General features: G+C 40.2%; 1 protein-coding gene across 1 annotated transcript in view; it reads left to right on the top strand.

Annotated features, from left to right (window-relative positions):
- Positions 1-20,334, top strand: part of SNTB1 (syntrophin, beta 1 (dystrophin-associated protein A1, 59kDa, basic component 1)) — a 361,887-nt gene that overhangs the window by 115,676 nt on the left and 225,877 nt on the right. The window lies entirely within an intron of this gene.

The raw sequence follows: 20,334 nt of genomic DNA, 5'->3' as shown, positions 1-20,334 counted from the left end.
TCTCTTCATCTACCACAGGATACCAAAAAATATATATTAAAAAAATAAAAAAAGACTGGTAGCAAGCAGTCCAGTCCTGTTCAGCTCATGGTAATCCTGTGTATTAGAGAGTGGGGTTGTACTTTGTCGGGTTTTCAGGACTGACCTTTCAGAACCAGATCACCAGGCCTTTCTTCTGCGGTACTTCTGCATAGGTTTGAATCACCAATCTTTCAATTTCCACTATGTGCTTAACTTCCCAGACATATTGTGTGCTTAACACAACTGGACAAGCACATGCATTTAGGCTAATTTTGTTTGGGGGGAGTAAATGGGTTAAAAATTAAGATTAAGTGACTTTGAATGACCTTGAGGTGAAGGCATGTGAAGAAAATGAACAGAAAGTTGCAAGATAAAGGTTGAACATATTTTTTTCTCCAACTGTCATGGTTGTGTGTTGAAAGAGAATTCCACTGTGATGGGGATTTATGTCTTTGGGGCACGTTAAATTTCTCCAATTTGTGCTATTATGTGGTTCATCTTTTCACAGAAATCCAAGACTTCTGACAGATCAAGAGGTTTAACATTTCAGGTCTTTTCAGCATTCAGCAAATGCAGTAAATATCAGAGGTGGCTCGTGTTGAATGTAAGAACAGGTGCTGCTTCTGCACAAAGCAGGATGGAAACTCTAACTCACAGGCTTGCAGTGACTTCGAGGAGATTTTCTTCTGTTCCTTGCTCTAAATATGACTTTGAGCCCTTCCACTGTGATATTTTAATGCATGTTGTATTTCTTGACGTTTCCCTGTGGCTATCATTCTTGCCCAAGTTGCCACTTAGACAAGGCATCCTTTCCAAAGCTGATAAATTCTTACAGTTAACAGAGGCTCCAAGACTTTTTGCTTGAGAGTTCAGCATATATACTTACACGTCTCCTACTAAGGCTTATTCTTGGACATAATCTTTGGGCATGGTACCCGCCCACTACCTAGACTTGCATCCCCTACTTGTAATGAACGATGCCTTTGCCAGAAAGAAAGGGCTTACTGATACAACTCAGTGATTCTGTTCCTTCTGGAGTGTAGATTTATGGGCTGTAGCCAAACTGCCTCCTCTGAAATGCAGTGTTCGTGTGCTCCTTGTGAGGGCCAGGCTCCAATTCCTTTGGAAAAATTGAATTACACAGCTGGTCAGAACTGACAGCAAGAGCTTTGGCTCCTGTGGAAGGCAAATGTTCTGGACGGCTTTCTACATGCTGGTCTCACAAATGTAATCTTCTGACACGGTGGGGTTCCGTCTCTATGGTGAGTCAAAGCAATGCTTCAAAAGTATACTGAGAAGTTGGATACTATTATGAACTGATTTGTGTTCCCCCAAAATATGTGTTGTAATTGGAGTGTGTGATTGGAATCCTGGCATGGCGATGGAGGATAAGCACTGGACCAAAAGGTCAGTCTTGAAAACTCTGTGGAGTCCAGTCCCACTCTGTGTTACATAGGTTGCCATGCAGAGTTAGGTCGGTGGTTCAAACCCACCGACCGCTCCTTGGAAGCTCTACACAGGATCACTCTGAGTTGGAAATGACTCAACAGTAACACATATGTGTGATTGCGCACTCATTTGGGAATGGTTTTTCTTTGGCATGTTAATGAGAGTATCTTGAGTTCATTGCCATCAAATCAGCTCCTACCATAGGGACCCTATAGGATAAAGTAGAATTGTCCCAGAGGGTTACCAAGGCTGTAATCCCTACAGAAGCAGACAAACATGTGTTTCTCCTGTGGAGCAGCTGGTGGGTTTGAACTACTGACTTTTAAGTTATTATCTAAGCACTTGCAACTGAACACGTAACCACTAAACCATCAGGACTCCATTTTCAGCTACAAAACAGAGTCATTTTGAGGAGATTTGCTTCTGAGTAGGCAGAAATAGGAGAAGAAGAGGACAAGCCACATGAAGATTACCCAGAAGCAGTAGCTCAGAGGAGACAGGGACTTTCCTCCAGGGCTGACAGAAAGACATCCTTCCTCTGGAGTGAACACTCCAATTCTGATTTCTAGCATTCTCACTGGTAAGAGAAGGAATGCATCCCTGCTTGGTAAAGCCACTCTTTTGTGACATCTCTGTTACAGTAGGACTAGAAAACTAAGACAGATTCTCGTTGACATCTCTGTAAAGAAAAAATAAATTTCTGCTCTGGTAAGCTAAATTCAGAGGCGCCCTGGTGGTGTGGTGGGTTATGCACTAGACTGCTAGCTACGAGGTCAGCAGCTTGAGTCCACCAGTTGCTCCATAGGAGGAAGATGAAGCTTTCTGCTCCCGTGGATTTACAACCTCAGAAACCCTAATACAGGGTCACTGAGTCAGAACCAACTCAGCGGCACACAAGCACCACTGCCAAGCTAAATTCAACCCAGTTTAACAAAAAATTCCAAATAGATCTATTTCTGGCAGGGGTTGGCCTTAAACCAATAAAGAAAGTGATATATGTGATATGAGGGAAACTAATAATAAGCCCCTTTCTCCAAATATACACTAGCTTATGATAAATTTGGGAGTGCACTGGCTCCATATGATAAGCACTGTACGGTGAACCACAAGGTTGGTGGTTCGAGCCTACCAACTGCGCCAAGGGAGAAAGATGAGGTTTTCTGCCCCCCTCGAAGATTTGAAGCCTTGGAAACTCTAACCAAGGTTGCTATGAGTTGGAACCAATTCCACGACACTTTAAAACAACATGATAAATTTGGAGTCATGGTATCACGGTGCTGTAGGATAAGCGCTGGTCTGCTAACCACAAAGTTGGCTGTTCAAGCCCACCAGCTACACCTCAGAAACCCTACACAGGGTCTCTCTCTGAGTGGAAACTGACTCCGCACCACTTAACAGCAACAACATCATAGTTTTAGATTATCCTTCTCTTGGCTTTATCACTTTCCTGGTTTGGGTTTTCATTGCTGAATAATAATAGTGTTTTATTGTTTATTCTTATAAATATTTTTATTTATTTTAATGCTTACATCAGATTGTTGTTTGTAATAATAAACTAGTATTCCATGCTAGAATATAAGTGAAACTCCAAGTTATTACTCTGAGTGAATGAAACCAGACACCAATACAAAAAAGTACATCTTATAGAAATTTCTGGAATTAGCAAATCAACTCTGAAATCAGATTAACAGTTGGTTTCCAGACCAAACTTCTGAGAGCCTTTATGTGCTAATGTACATTGTGACTCTCCAAGAGAGAATACAAAATAAGGGATTTGCCAAATGCATTTGACTACTTATGGAATACACTTTGGGAAATACCAGATTCAATTACTTCTGGTTCTAAAAGCTTTTCTTCTCATTTAAACTTGTAATTCTCTGTGGTGCTGTGGGTTAATATACCAGACTGCAAAGGCATTTGAACTGCAAGGTTGACGGTTCAAGCTCACCAGCTGCTCCTTGGAAACCCTATACAAGGTCGCTATGGGTAAGAACCGACTCCATGGCACGTCACAACAACAAGAACTATCTATATTTTGGGAGTCCTGCTGTGATACTGTAGGATAAGCACAGACCTTCTAACTGCAAGGTCAGTGGTTCAAACTCAACCACCACCCACTCCTTGGAAACCCTATATGGGGTCACTATGTATCAAAACAAACTGGAGGGCACTAAGCAACAACAGGGATCTATATTTTGAAGTATTACATCATAAAGTCTTATGTTCCAATTCCCATTCCATAATTTACTATGCATGTGATGTTGTGCAAGTGAGCCTTCTTCACACGTAAAATAGGCTTAATAATAGAATTGTCACAGGCAAAAATGTGCTGATTCTTGGACAGTTCATAGGTATGTATGAGTTATCCTTAAATGTCTGTCATTATTCATAGTTTGGGTTAAAAGAAGAAGAAATGTCCTTGTAATACTGACATATTTACTGTGTCATTACAGTGTCTTAAAACATACAATCTTTGTCTTTATTGTAATTTTACATGTGGCCACATGTTAGAAATGAATCCCGATGTCGCATAAAAGACGCTCGGTGAGACTAAATTACCTTGGCAAAGTAAAATATACTCCTGCAAGAGTGTGCATGCGCATAGCTGTACATACACAAACAGGCCAGCAAGCACACCCAGTGGGCAGTCCACTCGGGCTTTTAATACCTGACGCAAGTCTCAAGGCTGTATCTCACCCTATTGGCTAGGGTTTTGACTGCACAATCTATTCCCTTATTCAGTTGGCTAGTTCAAATTTTTAAGGCGCACATTTCTACTTTAGGAAAAGAAGACAGCAATCATAGTCTTTGCTCCAGGAAATAGTTTAAGGAAAAAGAAAGTTATCATAAATTCCTTACTCCAGGAAGTAGTTTAAAGAAAAAGAAAGTGACCATAAAGTCTTTACTCGCTTCAGGAAGTAACCAAAGAAAAAAAGAGAGATCATAAAGTCTTTACTTCAGGAAATAAAAAAAGTTACCTGAATATAATAAACAGGATTATAATTTTTTTTTTTTCCCCACGCACATAACATCGACAGGAGCTCTGGTAGCGTAGTGGTTACGAATCGGGCTGCAAACCTTAAGGTCAGGGGTTCGAAACTACCAGCCGCTCCGCAGGAGAAAGATGAGGCTTTCTACTCCTGTAAAGATTTACACCCTCGGAAACCCTGTACAGGGTCTCTATGGATCGGAACCGACTCAACAGCACTTAGCAACAACAACAACATCAACATATTAGTAAAATTCACATAAAGCAAAGATTTAATAACTCCAATACCTCTCTCCTTGACCTTCTTGTTTGGGCAGCAGGCCTTGTTGAACAATTTAGAATTGTATTTGCCTCATTTGTTGAGTGAATAATGTTATATATTTCTAAATTCTGGGAGAAAATTTATTCTAACTGTAATTCACTTATAAAAATGTACAATTCCATGAACTCTGGATATGATTCACTGAAACATGTTGTAATGTTTGTAAATGATTGCAAAACTGGAAGGAACTATTTCTTGGAAGTAATTAGTTTACTAAGTACTTTAATGTGGTAGGCTTTCTTAAAGGAGAAAATTCCATTTAACAGGAATTTAGAAATGGCCTAAGATTGACAAAAAGGCTCCTGGTGTGGCACTGTAGGATCAGCACTGGACTGTGAACCACAAGGTTGGCAGTTTAAACCCACCATCTGCTCCTTAGAAACCCTATACAGGGTCATTATGAGTCAGAACTCACTTGATGGCATTTATCAACAACACCAACAAGATTTTACAAAAAGAAGGAAAGAGTTCTTTTTTATATATGACAAAGAGGATAGACTTTTGTGTTGATTCAAGTTCGTTTTTCAGCTTCTGCCTCTGTTGTTACAGATGACATGTTTTCTATAAGATATTGGACTATAAATATTTGACTCTGTGTCAGTGAAAATCAACTCAGAGTCAGCTTGAGTCTGCTTGGGTCACAAATACCTGTGTGACTTGTATAGGCTTGTCTTGTTGTTGTTACGTGCCATCAAGTTAGTACTGACTCATAGCGACCTTATGCTCAACAGAACGAAACACTGCTTGGTGCTGGGCCAACTTCACAATTGTAGCCACGCTTGCGCCCATTGATGCTGCCACTTTGCCAGTCGTCTAAGAGGCAGTATATTTAGATAAGCATGATCTGCTAAGCAAAATAGTTAAGTTTGGAGTCTGGTAAAAATACATGTATACTTGCATTTTTCCATCCAGAAATACTGTTAACTCTGGTTCAAGATTCAAGACTATACCTGCAGTGTGTGTAGTCTTGTGAATACTGCCTGTAGGGAAGTCTGTGGGCTCAGGTGAATGATGAGTGTGTTCAGCCTGTAATTCCCAGCCAGGATTTTCCATTTAGAAACCTTTTAGCTTTGGTCTGTGGGAGGTGGGAGACCAGCCTTCAAGAGAGGTATTGATTAGGTAGACTTTGCCTTACAGAAACAAACATTAGTGTATAAAGACTTTAAGTTCTGCTTTAAATAAAAAAAATAAAATAAAAAAAGATGCACTATTTAAGTGTAATTTGCATGGAGACAGTTCAAGTCCTATTTCAACGTGTCATACTAGAACCTGTGAAGCATATTCCTATATTAACACTTGTTCATAAGAACATCATGAATCACAGAGTGGATTTGAGATGTTTTCTAGGCTCATTAAAACTCTGGTTTAGGTCTCTCCTTGTGAATATTTGGGGCCCAATGATTTGTCTCTTACTGAGCAAAAAAGATTTTTGCTTTTAGTGTTTCCGTAAGTACGAGATTGCTATTGTTGTTGTTGTCATTTGGTGCCATCAAGTCAGTTCCAACACATAGCAACCCTGTATACAAGCAGATATACCCTGAAATATTTCCAGGTAATTCTTTTGAGATTCATCTTGGTACCTAGGCAAAGGTGCCTTCTAGAAATTTCTGCATATGATATAAAATATTAGTGTGTTAAGTATTATCTAATTTAATACCTATAAAAATGTGAGAGTTTTTGCGTTTTTAGCACCCATTTTACAGTTGCAAATACTGAGGCATAGGGGAAGTCAGGAAATGTTCCATGTTACCATTTAAAGAGAAATCAGGAACCTAAGCCAAGGTGGTCTGACTCCGGAAGTCTGTAATTTTTTAATCTAAACTATACTGGTTCTTGGGTGGCCCAATAAACTTCCTGTCATTTAGTTTAAGCTTCCTCTTCACAACACCCACAACCTCCTCCTCCTTCCTCTGTGCCCCAAGTTTAGGGGGAAGGGTTTAGGTCATCAGTTCAGCTAAACATTATTTCCCTTTTCAGCTTTGATTTTCACCTTTACCCTTTTGTTTGGCTCCAGGCTGTATGCTGAGAAGGTGGGTGATGGGGGGATGTGGAGAGCTTGGCCTATAAGAAAATATCACTGATTAAACAAATAATAAAGCAAAATCATGGCTATCAAGTTGATTCCAACTCATAGAGACCCTAGAGAGCAGTGTATAACAACTGCACTGTAAGGTTCCCAAGGCTGTAATCTTTGTGGATCTAGATTATCCCATCTTTATCCCACAGTGCAGCTAGTGGGTTTGAACAACCAACCTTTTTGTTAGAAAATGAATGCCTGACCATTGTGCTACCAGGACTCCTATCACTAAGACTGTGGTTGATTCCAACTCCTCGCTACTTTGTATAGGGCTCCTGAGACTGTAAATCTTTCCAGGAACAGCCAGCTTCATCTTTCTTCCACAGAGCAACTGGTGGGTTTGAACCACTGACCTTGTATTTAGTAGTCCAGTGCTTATCCCATAGCATCACTAGAGCTCCTGTCATTAATAATTGTGGTTGTTAGTGCCATCGAGTCGGTTCCAACTCATAGCAAACTTATATAGAATTCCCGAGGAGTAACTGATGGGTTTGAACCGCCGACCTTGTGGTTAGCATTCCAGTGCTTATCCTACAGTGCCCTGTCACTAAGAATGGAACCCCTAAAATGTCTCTTCATGTTCCATACCTGCTAACTTCTCTGTCCTTGTTCTGGAAGTCTGTCTCCGGGGGGTTTGCATTGGGCCAAAAGCCAAAAGAAACTACCATTTTTGGTAGACTTTTTTTTAATACCAGGTCCTCTGCATATGCTATCTAATTTGATACACATAACAACTTGTCATCAGTGGCTAATCGAAAGTCTGACAGCTCTATGGAAGGAAAGGTCTTATGATCTGTTTCCGTAAAGATTACAGCCAAGAAATATCCTATGGAGAAGTTCTACACCATAAAACACGGGCCTGCCATAAATCAGGGCCAACTCAAAGGCAGCTAACAGTGAACAACTAGAGAAGAAATCGGAGGCTAAGAGACCTTTAGCAATTTACCCAAAGTTTCACAGTTCACAGGGGACGGAAGAGTCTAAGTGAAATCTGATTCAAAAATTCAGGTTTACACAGCACTGAGAAGAAAAGAAAGGGCCTTGGATTCAAATCAAAGTTTGAGAGGACCCCTATGACTTTGAGACTTTAGAGTCTTAGGTAAGTTCATTGACATCTCCACACGCCAGTGTTCAATCTATAAACTGTGAGTACCCATCATACAAGGTGGTTGTGAGAATTCAAAGAGATAACCAAGGTAAAACCCTAGACATTTCGTCAGCTAGCATTAACCCTTACTCAGTAGTGCTAGCCTTCTACTGAGACTGAGGTCAGACCTGGAGCACAGCTCCAAGCTTCACACTCATAATTCTACTACCTGCTTACCTGTGTCTTTTCATGGATTTTCTGTTCAAGTGCAAACCTTACATCCCAAAACTGAAAGAATTCATTCTCACCTCTAAACCTGTCCTTCTTCCCATATTCTCTGTCCTTTCTAATGACATCACTGCCTACCTCATTAATCATGGTAGTTAGAAACCCTAGTTTTAAAGTTAAGGAAGCTTAAAAACAGTTGAATGTAACTGATTTGCTACTATGTGGCACTGTGGGTTAATGCGCTGGACTGCATAGTCGGTTTGAACCACAAGGTCGGTTGTTTAAGCTTATCAATCTCTCCTCAGAAACCCTATACAGAGTCTCTATGGGTCAGAACTGACTCCATGGCACTTAACAACAACAACAACATTCCAACTACTGATGAGTCCTGGTGTGGCACTATGGGATAAAGCACTGGACCTCAAGGTTGCTTTGAATCACAAGGTTGGTGGTTCAAACTCACCAACTGCTCTTTAGAAACCCAATACAGGGTCCCTGTTAGTTGGAACTGACTCGACGGCAGTTAACAACAACAATCCTACTATCTATGCATTTAAATGATAGCATTGGAGCTCCTTTAAATGCTTGATTGATAGTTGTTGTTGTTGTTAAGTGCCGTTGAGTCAGTTTTTTGACCCATAGCGACCCTGTACAGGGTTTCCGAGGGTGTAAATCTTTATGGGAGTAGAAAGCCTCATCTTTCTCCCGTGGAGCAGCTGGTAGTTTTGAACTGCTGATCTTAAGGTTCACAGCCCGATTCGTAACCACTACGCTACCAGAGCTCCTTGCTTGATTGATAGAGTTTATTAAATTAATTTCCCCCTTCACTGAAGCAATCATTAATTTTCTTTATTTTATATGTTATATATACTTAATGATACTCCAAGGTTGTCTAGTTTTTAACCAACTTTATATTATTCAAATAAGAAAACATGTTCACTATGTAATATCATCTACGTACATTACTGGACTTGGCTTGATAATATTCAAATAAGAAAACATGTTCACTATATAATATCATCTACGTACATTACTGGACTTGGCTTGATAATTTTGTTTAGCATTTTAGCCCTTTAAATTATGACTGAAATAAACAGGTAAGTAATTCTTCTCTAGAGTCCTGATGTAGCACTGTCAGATAAGCATTGACCACAAGGTAGGTTTGAACCATAGGTTGGCAGTTCAAACTCACCAGTCGCACCTCAGAAATCCTATGCAGGGTCACTATGAGTCAGAAATGACTCAATGACACTCACCAACAACAGCAATTTTCCTCTGAAAATTTCCCTACCTGGTTTTGTGTTTTTAAAGTTATTTTAGCTTTTATAGACTAAATTGGGAGGTTCATTCTTTTTCTGTTCTCTGAAATAGGTTGATTGAGTTTTGAATGATCTAGTCTTTGGCTGTTTGGTAGAATTTGCTTGTGAATGCTGGCTGTGGTATTTTCTTTGTAGGAAAACTTTCACAAGTGCTTCAATCCTTTTATTTCTTCCCCAGCCTTTTACGAATTATAGAATCCACCAGAATTCCTTTTTCTACTTAGGTGGTTGTTGTTCTTAAGAGCTGTCAAATTGCTACCCTATTTTGGGTTTCTGAGGAGCAATTGGTGGTTTGAACTGCCCACCTTGCAGTTAGCAGTCCAATGTTTATCCTACAGTGCCACACTAGGACTCCCTACTTAGTGTTTATTGTTGTTGTTGTGAAATGCCATCGAGTCAATTCCAACCCACAGCAACCCTGTATAGGGTTTTCGAGGAGCGGCTGGTGAACTTGAACCACCATCTTATCAAAGCGACTTTGCAGTCCAGTGCATTAATCTACAGCACCACACCCGTGTTTGTAAGAATTTTTGCATTTCCTCTATGTCATCGGACTTATTATCATAAAACTGTCAAAACTATGATTTTCTTTTGAATTTCAGTTATGCAGTAGAACCTGTGGGAACAGAAATGCATCATGACCATCTGTTTTTAGGGTCTCAGAAGCTGTCTCCCTTTGACAGGGTGCAGATACCACTTCTCTGTGGCTCTCTAGTTAGGGGGCTATTTGAGTTGTTCTTCTCTGACAGGTTCCCACCTTACATCGATTTCAGCTTTTCCAGGCTTTACTGTGTCTGAAGTTACTGCGTATGCTTCTGTTAGCTCTCTTTCGTTCCATCAAACATCCCTGGGGACTGGGGTTTTTCATAGTTTATTTTTATTAGCCTTTTTTATACTATATTTTGGTTTCTCACTTATGATTGATAAAGAAGATTTTGATGATTTGAATTCTGATGTACTTTCAGAGTATGTTTACCAATTTAATATTTCCCCCAAAGCTACACATTTGCTTGGGATCAATAACAAATTATTGATCATCTGCCACAAAAATCTGGTATATCTCCTTGTCATCCAAACCAGTGATATTGTAACAGCTGTGATTATGGTGAAACAGGCATTCAAATTAGATTTAGAAAATACAGGCTCAATTTCCAGATCTTTTGCTTAATTAAGGTAAGATGCTTAAACTCGCAGAACATCTTTTCATGCATCCACCTTTTTTAGTATTAAGTTTTTCTATGGTTTTACTTATTATAAACATTTTTATCCACTCACTGATATGTTTTCCAGTATCTCCTATTGATCTCCTTTAAAAACAAAGGTCACACCTTCCCATATTGACTGCTCACAGAGAAGTGAGGCCACGGCAGTTTCAGACAAAAACTTGGGGGTTTCCTGCCTTTTGACGTCAAGGCCCATTCACATATGATCATCTGTCTAGGAAAGGAATGAAAACAATATGAGAAGCTGAAAATTCAAACATCCTTTCTTCCTGTTACCCACTCACTTCCTGTCTTCAGAGATTAGGATATAGCTGTTAAAAATAGTTACTGTATTGTCCTAAGGAAGAGAAATTATGATCATATGTGACAGTGAGAAGCCTACTGGCTGCTTGTTGCAGGATCAGCCTGTAGACTTGTTTGTAAGATGATCAGCACAGAGCCTGGCATAGGCTAAACCTTCATCATATCTGTGGTCCTGATGCTGCTGTTATCAATGGTGATTTCCACAAAACATGATTGGAGCATAACTGAGGAGTTAGGAACAACTTCCAGAGGGAAATCTTACCTGAACTGAGACTTAAGGAATGTAGATAGGAGTTTTCCAGGAAGGTTTCTGTACAGAGGAAACCACATGTGTAAAAATCAGAGTCAGGAAAGGAATCTGTGGCTGTTGGGTGAACCCTGGGAACCAAGAATTGCAGAGTGATGAGGACAGGAGGCAAACAGGGGTCAGATAGAGAATGTCTCGTGAACTAGGAAGGATATAAGCCCTCTCCTGTGTGTCTCTCCCAGAGGAATATCCTCCATTTGACTGTTTGTTGAATGGATCACTCATCCCTAAAATGCATGTATACAATGAAATGTGAGCACCTAAAAGAGCAGATCCCTAAGTGGTCTTACTCACTGTGATAACTCCAGGGCCTACACCAGGACTAGATCCATAGCCAAGCCAGTTACCATTGAGCTGATGCCCACGCTTCATGACTCATGTGTGTCAGACTAGAGCTGGGCTCCATAGGGTTTTCAATAGCTGACTTTCCAGAAGCAGTGGACTCAGATTTTTGACCTTTCAGTTAGCAGCCTAGCATGGTAACCATACACATGTCTCAGACTCTGTTGAGTGAAAAACTGTGAGCTCTTGTGTAAGGAACTTTGTTGATGGAGTGAGTTACATGTCGGGCTGCTAAACTCAAGCTCAGCAGTTCGAACCCACCAGCTGCTCCACTGGAAAAAGTTGAGTTTTCCTGCTCCAGTAAAGCTTTGCAGCCTCGGAAACTCTACATAGGATCACTGTGAGTCAGAATTGACTGATGACAGTAGGTTGAGTTTGGTTTCTGTGGGTGATCCCACAGAGTTGTGGGATGGTCCCATGGGATGAGATGCTTTTCCTGGGTACACTGGCTTACTCTGGAGGGCAACTAGCTTAATTTGTTGAATCAAAGGACGATCCCATGGAATGGTTAGATTGTTGAAAATAGATTTATTTAGGGACAGTCTTTTGCCTGAAAGCAAGTGTTCAAAAAAATAAACATCTAGTTTATTTTACTCCTGGCTCCACATACTAAAACTCCACTCATTCTCCCAGAATGCCCTGTGATCTCCCAAGACCCTCTTGGCCATCCTTCAAAGTCTTCTTAGACATCTACCTTCTAGGAGCCACCTGACAGAATGGAAGTAAAATAATATTGGAAAGTATGTGGAAATACAATCCTTCTAGACAACTCTGACAAACCAAAGAATTAATAACCTGAGTACATAATCTCAGGATAGGTTTATGTTTGCATTTGTCAGGTGCCTGTGTTGTTGTTGTTCAATGTCACCGAGGCAATTCTGACTCGTAGTGACCCTGTATAGGGTTTCTGAGGAACAATGGGTGAATTTGAACCGAGGAACAACTGGTGAATTTGAACCACTGACCGTATGGTTTAATGCATTACCCCACAGCGCCACACCAGGTGCTTTTAGGGTTCAGTAAAAATTCAGAAGACCTCTGTCTAGAATCTGGCACCTCATACAACAGACTATTTGTTACTGGTTACACAAATAGCAAGCTGAGGTAAGAAATACCTTTATGTGTGTTTGTGCTGTCAGAAGAGGCAGCTTCCGAAGGAAACGTCGAGTGTTTAAAAGGTAGGGACCTTATTTCCCTCACTTGACAGATGAGGAAAATGAGGTCTGGGAAGGTGAAGTGACTTGCCCAGGGCTGAAGAGCTAGTTAGTGACAGAGCTGGAACTGTAATCCAGGTCCCCGATTCCCAGGGCCAATTCTCTTTCCCGGCACTCTTCAGCCTCCTGAGACATTAGCTGTAGTTTCCTGCGAACGTTCTATTATTGTTTTCACTATTACTCAGTCTTTTTGGAAATATTGATGATCGCCTTCTGTATCGTTCCTCTCTAAGATAACCTAGGAGAATGCCATTAAGGAAACTCTTATTTTGCATGTTGTCAGCAAATCCTGTCTTCCTTACCTGTAACTTTGGGCATTTTTCTTATCCTCTATGGATAAGAGGTTTCACCAAAGGTGTGAATACCCAGGTTTATGGAATCCAGTGGATCCCTCTTCCCTTTAATCACATTAGAAAATGCTCATTTTGTGTTCACCCATTAAAACCCATTGCTACATAGTTGATTCTGATTCACAGTGACCTACAGAAGAGAACAGAATTGCCCTATAGTGTTTCTAAGACTGCCTCTTTCTCCTACTAGTGGGTTAGAACCGTCAACTGTTCAGTTCGCAGACAAGCGCTTAACCACTGTGCCACCAAAACTTCTTATTCACATCACCTATGTAATTGTTTTTTTGTGTGTATGGGTTTTTCCCTGCTTTTAGTCTGGAAATCCCTTTGTTGTTTTTAGTGTTATTTTCATGACGAAAACTTGAGAGCACGGTTCAGAAGCTGACCTGGTAGGAGAGCTGATTAGATTTGCCTAAAGCAAGTCCTCATTAGTTGTGTATGCGAGCATACTCTTTCCCTTTCAAATATCATCTGGCTGGCGCCCCAACAAAGATTTAATTATGGCAAGTTGGGGCCTCAGGAACGTTGAGCTTGACTTTTCTTTTGAAAGCCTCACAACTGCATGTCTTCCAAACAAAAAAATACAAACACATTGTAAGTGTCTTGGTGGATTATTGGTTTGATGACTACTTGTTACGTCTCTCCTCTCCCCTTCTTTGCAGCTGAAAATTGGAATTTTAATTGCACAACCAGTTTTTAATTCATGATGCCCAGAAAGGGCATGGTTTATTAATGAATTCAGGTTATTAGTTGCCCTGAACCCAGGCCTGGCTGCTGCTTGATCAGTTTCGACAGCTCTTTGCCTACAATTACTATCTGTAAGTACGTGGGGCTGTAATTATGCAAAGAGTAGCTGCTCAGTTCTGCCAGGTTAAACCCTCTATTATGAATACATATCATAGTGTCTTAAAAGGCGTTTATTGAAATGCCTTAGCTTAATAGTTCAAGCTCACAGAATCAAGCTCTCATAGGTTATAGGCAGCAGCCTCTTAATTGGATATTTTCTCCTAGTAGATTAAAACCTTGGCTTAAACACACACACTCACCCCCAATTAATTAAAAAAAATTAAAGTGTGAGAACCAGTATTGCTTCATGGTTAGACGTGCAGACACTGGAGCCAGACAGCCTATATATGACTCACGTTTGTGCCATTTTCCAACCCCATACCGTTGGGCATCTATCTTAACTTCATTCTACTGCAGAACCTTTGTTACCTAAATGAGGTTCATCATCACGCCTGTGTCATAGGGTTGTAGCGAGGCTCAAATACTTTGCAGAATACGTGAAGCACAGATATTATTATTACCTTTGCACTGAGTGTGTTAACAGTTTACTTCTATTTTTGTTCTATTACATCTAATAGGGTTAAGCCCTGACATCCTTAGAGATGTCTCCCTGTGAAAAAATCTAAAAGTTGTCCCCTAATATCTGTCCTCCTCCTTCCTCATTAATAGCCATTTTAATGCAGACTCATCTTCAGAGTAGAGTCAATTTTTTTTGCATTAAGAAATGGACATGTGACTAATTTATGCCCAATGATTTTCAGTTAGAAATAGTGTATTAACTTATAAAAAGTGCCCTGAAAAGAAGTGTTGGGTGCCCTTCTTCATTTCTTCTTTAGTTCCTGATGTTGTTAAGTGCTGCCCAGTTGGTTCTAACCCATAGCGAGCTTGTGTACAAGAGAACAAAACATCAGCTGGTCCTACGTCATCATCACAAATGCTGCTACGCTTGAGCCCATTGCTTCTGCCACTATGCCAATGCATCTCATTCGGGGTCTGCTTCTTTTTCACTGACCCTCCATTTTAACAAGTATGATGTCCATCTCCAGGGACTGGTTCCTCCTGATAATATGTTCCAAGTATGAGAGACAGAGTCTGGCCATCTTGACTTTCAAGCAGCATTCTGGTTGTACTTCCTCCAACATAGATTTGTTTGTTCTTCTGGAAGTCCATGTTGCCCTTAATATTCTTCTCCTACACCGTAATTCAAACACAGCCATTCTTCTACATTTATTCACTGTTCAACTTTCGCATGCATGTGAGGTTATCGAAAATACCATGGCTTGGGCTAGGCACACCTTAGGCCTCAAACTGACATCTTTGCTCTTGAACACTTTAAAGAGGTCTTGTGCAGCAGATTTCCCTAATGCTATCTGTTGTTTGATTTCTTAACTGCTGCTTCCATGAGTGTTGATGGTTGATCCAAGCAAAATGAAGTCTTTGACAACTTAAACCTTTTCTCCATCTGTCATGATATTTTCTTTGATCCAGTAGGGAGGATTTTTATTTTCTTTCAATTGAGGTAAAATCCATACTGAAGGCTCTGGTCTTTGATGTTCATCAGTAAGTAGTTTAAGTCCTATTTCTTTCAGCAAGTAAGGTTGTATCATCTGCATATCGCAGGTTGTTAATGAGTCTTCCTCCAATCTGATGGCACGTTCTTCATATAATCCAGTTTCTCAGATTATGTGCTCAGCATACATAACAAATAAATATGGTGAAAGAATAAAACCCTGGACATACCTTTTCTGATTTTAAACCATTCAGTGACCCCTTGTTCTATTCATAAAACTATCTCTTGGTCTGTGTATAGGCTCCTCATGAGCATAATTAAGTATTCTGGAATGCTCATTCTCTCCATTGTTGTCCACAACTTGTCAGGATCCACATAGTCAAAAGCCTTTACATAGTCAGTCAAGCAAAGGTAAACATCTTTCTGGTATTCTCTGCTTTCAGTTAAGATCCATCTGACATCAGCAGTGATGTCGCTCTTTCCATGTCCTCATCAAAATCTAGCTTGAACCTCTGGCAATTCCCTGTCAATGTACTGTTGCAAACATTTCTGAATTCTCTTCAGTAAAATTTTACTTGCATGTGATATTAATGATATCGTTCTATGATTTCCACATCCCTTTGGGCCACCTCTCAATTGAATGGGCACAAAAATGGACCTCTTCCAATCAGTAGGCCAGATAGCTGTCTTCCAAGTGTCTTGGCATAGATGAGTAAGTGCCTCCAGTGCTGCATGAGTTTGTTGAAAAGTTTTTATTTTTACTTCATCAATTCCTGGAGCTTTTTGCTAATGCCTTTAGTGCGCTTCTGATTTCTTCCCATTGGTTGTTGATCATTTGCTCCCTCTTGAAATGGTTGAGCATCAACCATTTCTTTTTGGTACAGGTGACTCTATGTATTTCTTCCATCTTGCTTTTAAATGCTTTCTGTAGCATTCAATATTTTACCCAAAGAATCCTTTAGTATTTCAAGTTCAGACTTGAATTTTTTCCTCAATCTTTTCATTTGAGAAATGCTGAGTGTGTTCCTAATAAGGATGTGGCCATGATAGCTGGAGCTCAATCAGCAATTTGGGGACAGTCAATGCTATACTCCAGATGAAGAGCATCAAAGGGAACAGAAACCTGAATTCCTGACAACTTTAAAGATCATAGCTGCCTAGAAATTCTTCTCCTTCAATCTACACTTTTTGTGAAAGAAAAACAAAAGTTAATATTATTTGTTGTTGTTAAGTGCTGTTGAGTCGGTTCCAACTCATAGTGACCTGTATAGAGTTTCCGAGGAATGACTAGTGAACTTGAACTGCTGACCTTGCATTTCAAACCAACTTTGCAGTCCAGCGCATTAACTGACAGTGTGTTGTAGTCAGATATAGTGTTAGGTACAAAATTCCTGTCTCTGAATTGCACCGAACTTATTATGAACCATTCCTGAATTCTCACTCCCACAACACTCTCAGCCCTTACTTCTCTGCTCAGCTCAGATAATGCTTGAATTTGAAATATGTCCATACATATAAGTCAACAGAATACAAACTAAGCAATATTTTGTTGTTGTTGTTAAGTGCCGTTCAAACCGACCTTGCAATCTAAGGCATTAACCCACAGCACCACACCAGCTACTATTAAAACATCTGGTCTGGCACTGTAGAATCCACACAGGACTATGAACCACAAGGTCAGCAGTTCAAACCCACCAACTGCTCTTCAGAAACCCTATCCAGGGTCACTACTGAGTTAGAATCAAATAGACAGCACACAACAACAACAACAAAACATCTTTTAAATATCTTATAGAATGCTGTGGCTCTGTAGGGTAAATGCTGAACTGCTAACCACAAAATTGGTGGTTTGAACCCACCAGCTGCTTTGTGGGAGAAATTTGAGAATTTCTGTTTCCACCAAGATTTATTAGCCTCAGAAACCCTATACAGGGTTGTTATGCCTCAGAACCTCGATGGCAATAACAAAAATTATTTTTATTGATGAAAAATTTCATTAAGACATCTATCCCATTGATTCCAGCTCTAGACAATTTGGTCTTCCTAAATTGGCTATCTTTGGTCTTAAATATTTCTGTGTTCCTTTTAAATTATATTCCCAAAGAGAAAAACCCCTAATATCTTTAACACACTGTCAGTCCACGAACCCTCTTTTCTATAAATGAAGTTGGTGCCAATCAGTTTGCAACAATCATGGGACTGTTTCCTCATTAATTGCAGTTGTTGTTGTTGTTGTTGTTAGGTGCCATCGAGTCGGTACTGACTCATAGTGACCTTATGCACAGCAGAACAAAACACTGCCAGAACCTGAGCCAACCTCACTACTGTTGCCACGCTTGAGTCCATCAATGATGCCACCTGGCCAATCTATCTCGTTGGGGGTCTTCCTCTTTTTCTCTGACCCTCCACCTTACCAAACATGATATCCTTCTCCAGTGACTGGTCCCTGCCTACAATATGTCCGAAGTATGAGAGATGAAGTTTGGCCATCTTGGCCTTCAAGAAGCACTCTGGCTGCACCTCTTCCAAAACAGATCTATTGGTTCTTTTGGCAGCCCATGGCACTTTTAGTATTCTCCTCCAACACCCTAACACAAAAGCATCAATTCTTCTATGGTCTTCCTTATTCACTGTCCAACTTTCACATGCATATGAGGTTATTGAAAATACCATGGCTTGGGTCAGGTGCACCTTAGTCCTCAATCTGACATCTTTGCTCTTCAATACTTTGAAAAGGTCTTGTGCAGCAGATTTGCCTAATGCAATACGTCATTTGATTTCTTGACTGCTGCTTCCGTGAGTGTTGATAGTTGATCCAAGAAGAATGAAGTCCTTGACAACTTCAATCTTTTCTCCGTTGATAAGAATGCTGTTTATTGGGCCAGTGGTGAGGATTTTTGTTTTCTTGACATTGAGATGTAATCCATAACTAAGGCTGTGCTCTTTGATCTTCATCAGTAAGTTTTTAAGTCCTCTTCACTTTTAGCAAGCAAGGTTGTATCATCTGCATATCGCAGGTTGTTAGTGAATCTTCCTCTAATCCTGATGCCATGTTTTTCTTCATATAATTACAATTAATGAGGAAGATGTAATTGCAGTTACATGCCATTAAAAGCTGGAAACCTTTTTTTTTCTTTAAATATTCATTGACACTAAATTACATGTCCTCTATCCTGCATTAATATGGCTGTTTTTGATATCTGTGATTGAATCCCAAAATATATATCCATATTATTTTCAGCAGCATGGGTTCTAACATCATAACCACTGTGAGGATAGCCCAGCACCGTGGTTTGTTCTGCTACACTCAAGGTTGCTTTGCATAGGAACTGACTCAGTGGGACCTAACAACAACAACGTTATGTGCATATGAGTAAGTTGGCCAGCTTTTTGGATAATTGTCTATCATATCTTCCATTCAAGCTCTTAGGTCCATTTTCTCTGTGGTCTTACCAATGCACTTTATTCCGGTTAAACAATTTAGCTTATTCTGCGTTGTCCCCTTGTGTATTCTCTTGTCTTCTGTCCCTATCTTAGACTGAGTTTCCTATAGGTAGAGCCGAGCCTGGGCTTGGGGCATCAGGCGGCATCCATATAGTTTGGGCCAAGAGTGGTCCTACAGATCATAGATCCACCATGATTTGTTCTCATCCTACACACAGTTGCTGGAATATGGCATCATGGCTGGCAGCAGGATGTGGCTCAGACCCAATAGCATCTACTACAATTACTCAGGATATTATAACTTCTGAGTGTGGAAAGTACACATTGCTCACCGGTAGTGATTACGAATCGGGCTGCTAACCTCAAGATCGGCAGTTCTAAGCTACCAGCTGTTTCGCAGGAGAAAGATGAGGCTTTCTGCCCCCATAAAGATTTGCAGACTTGGAAATCCTGTGCAGGGTCACTATGAGTTGGAATCGGCTCCACGCTACTTAACAACAACAGCCTCCATAAACCAGCTCTTGTCTCTCAGATGAAGTGCTAGTTGGTGGAATTGAATCACCAAAGAGCTGTAGAAAATGCGCTCTGGTTTGCACTCTTCTAATTGCTGTTTGTTATACCAGGTACCCGTGAGAGATATAGTAACATCTCCCTAAGCAGCAGAGAACCAGACTGTGTGGGGGATAGAAGCCTATGGAAATTTACAGTGCAGATTTAACTAGAATCTAGTTACTCTATCAACCCAACTGTCTAAACACTAAATGCTAAGATTAAGAATAGGCAAATAACATTTTCAAAATAAGGAAGCTATCTCAAAGGCAAGCAGGTAACCTATTGCATCCACCTTTAAAATTATGTGTTTTTAAAATTTTATAAAAATAATATATGCATATGGCTAAACATGCAAATGATATGGTGGTGGTTATGTGCCATGGAGTCAGTTCTAACTCATAGTGACGCTGCATAGGGTTTCTGATGGTGTAAATCTTTATGGGAGCAGAAAGCCTCATCTTTCTCCCATGGAACAGCTGCTAGTTTCAAAATGCTGACTGTAAGATTAGCAGCCTGATTCATAATCACTACGCCACCAGAGTTTCCTTGCAAATGACATAGAAGGGAAATAAATGAATGGCAATGTCTCCTTCTCCATCTTCTTCACTTTGATTTCCACTCCCCAGAGCTATACATTGTGAACAGTTCCTTGTGTTTCTCCAGAAATTGTGCACATAGAAACTTAGGTATTTGCGACCTTATGCACAAAGAGATTTTAGTATATGAGGGGGATTTAAAAATAAATGGGAAAATTCCATTTTTTTTTATTCCATTTTTCCACAAATTTTTGATGGTCCTTTCATATATACTG

The sequence above is a fragment of the Chrysochloris asiatica genome, unplaced genomic scaffold (assembly GCF_000296735.1).
Source record: "Chrysochloris asiatica unplaced genomic scaffold, ChrAsi1.0 scaffold00001, whole genome shotgun sequence".
In the NCBI taxonomy this organism is placed as follows: domain Eukaryota; kingdom Metazoa; phylum Chordata; class Mammalia; order Afrosoricida; family Chrysochloridae; genus Chrysochloris; species Chrysochloris asiatica.
This window is presented reverse-complemented; position numbering and strand designations above follow the sequence as displayed.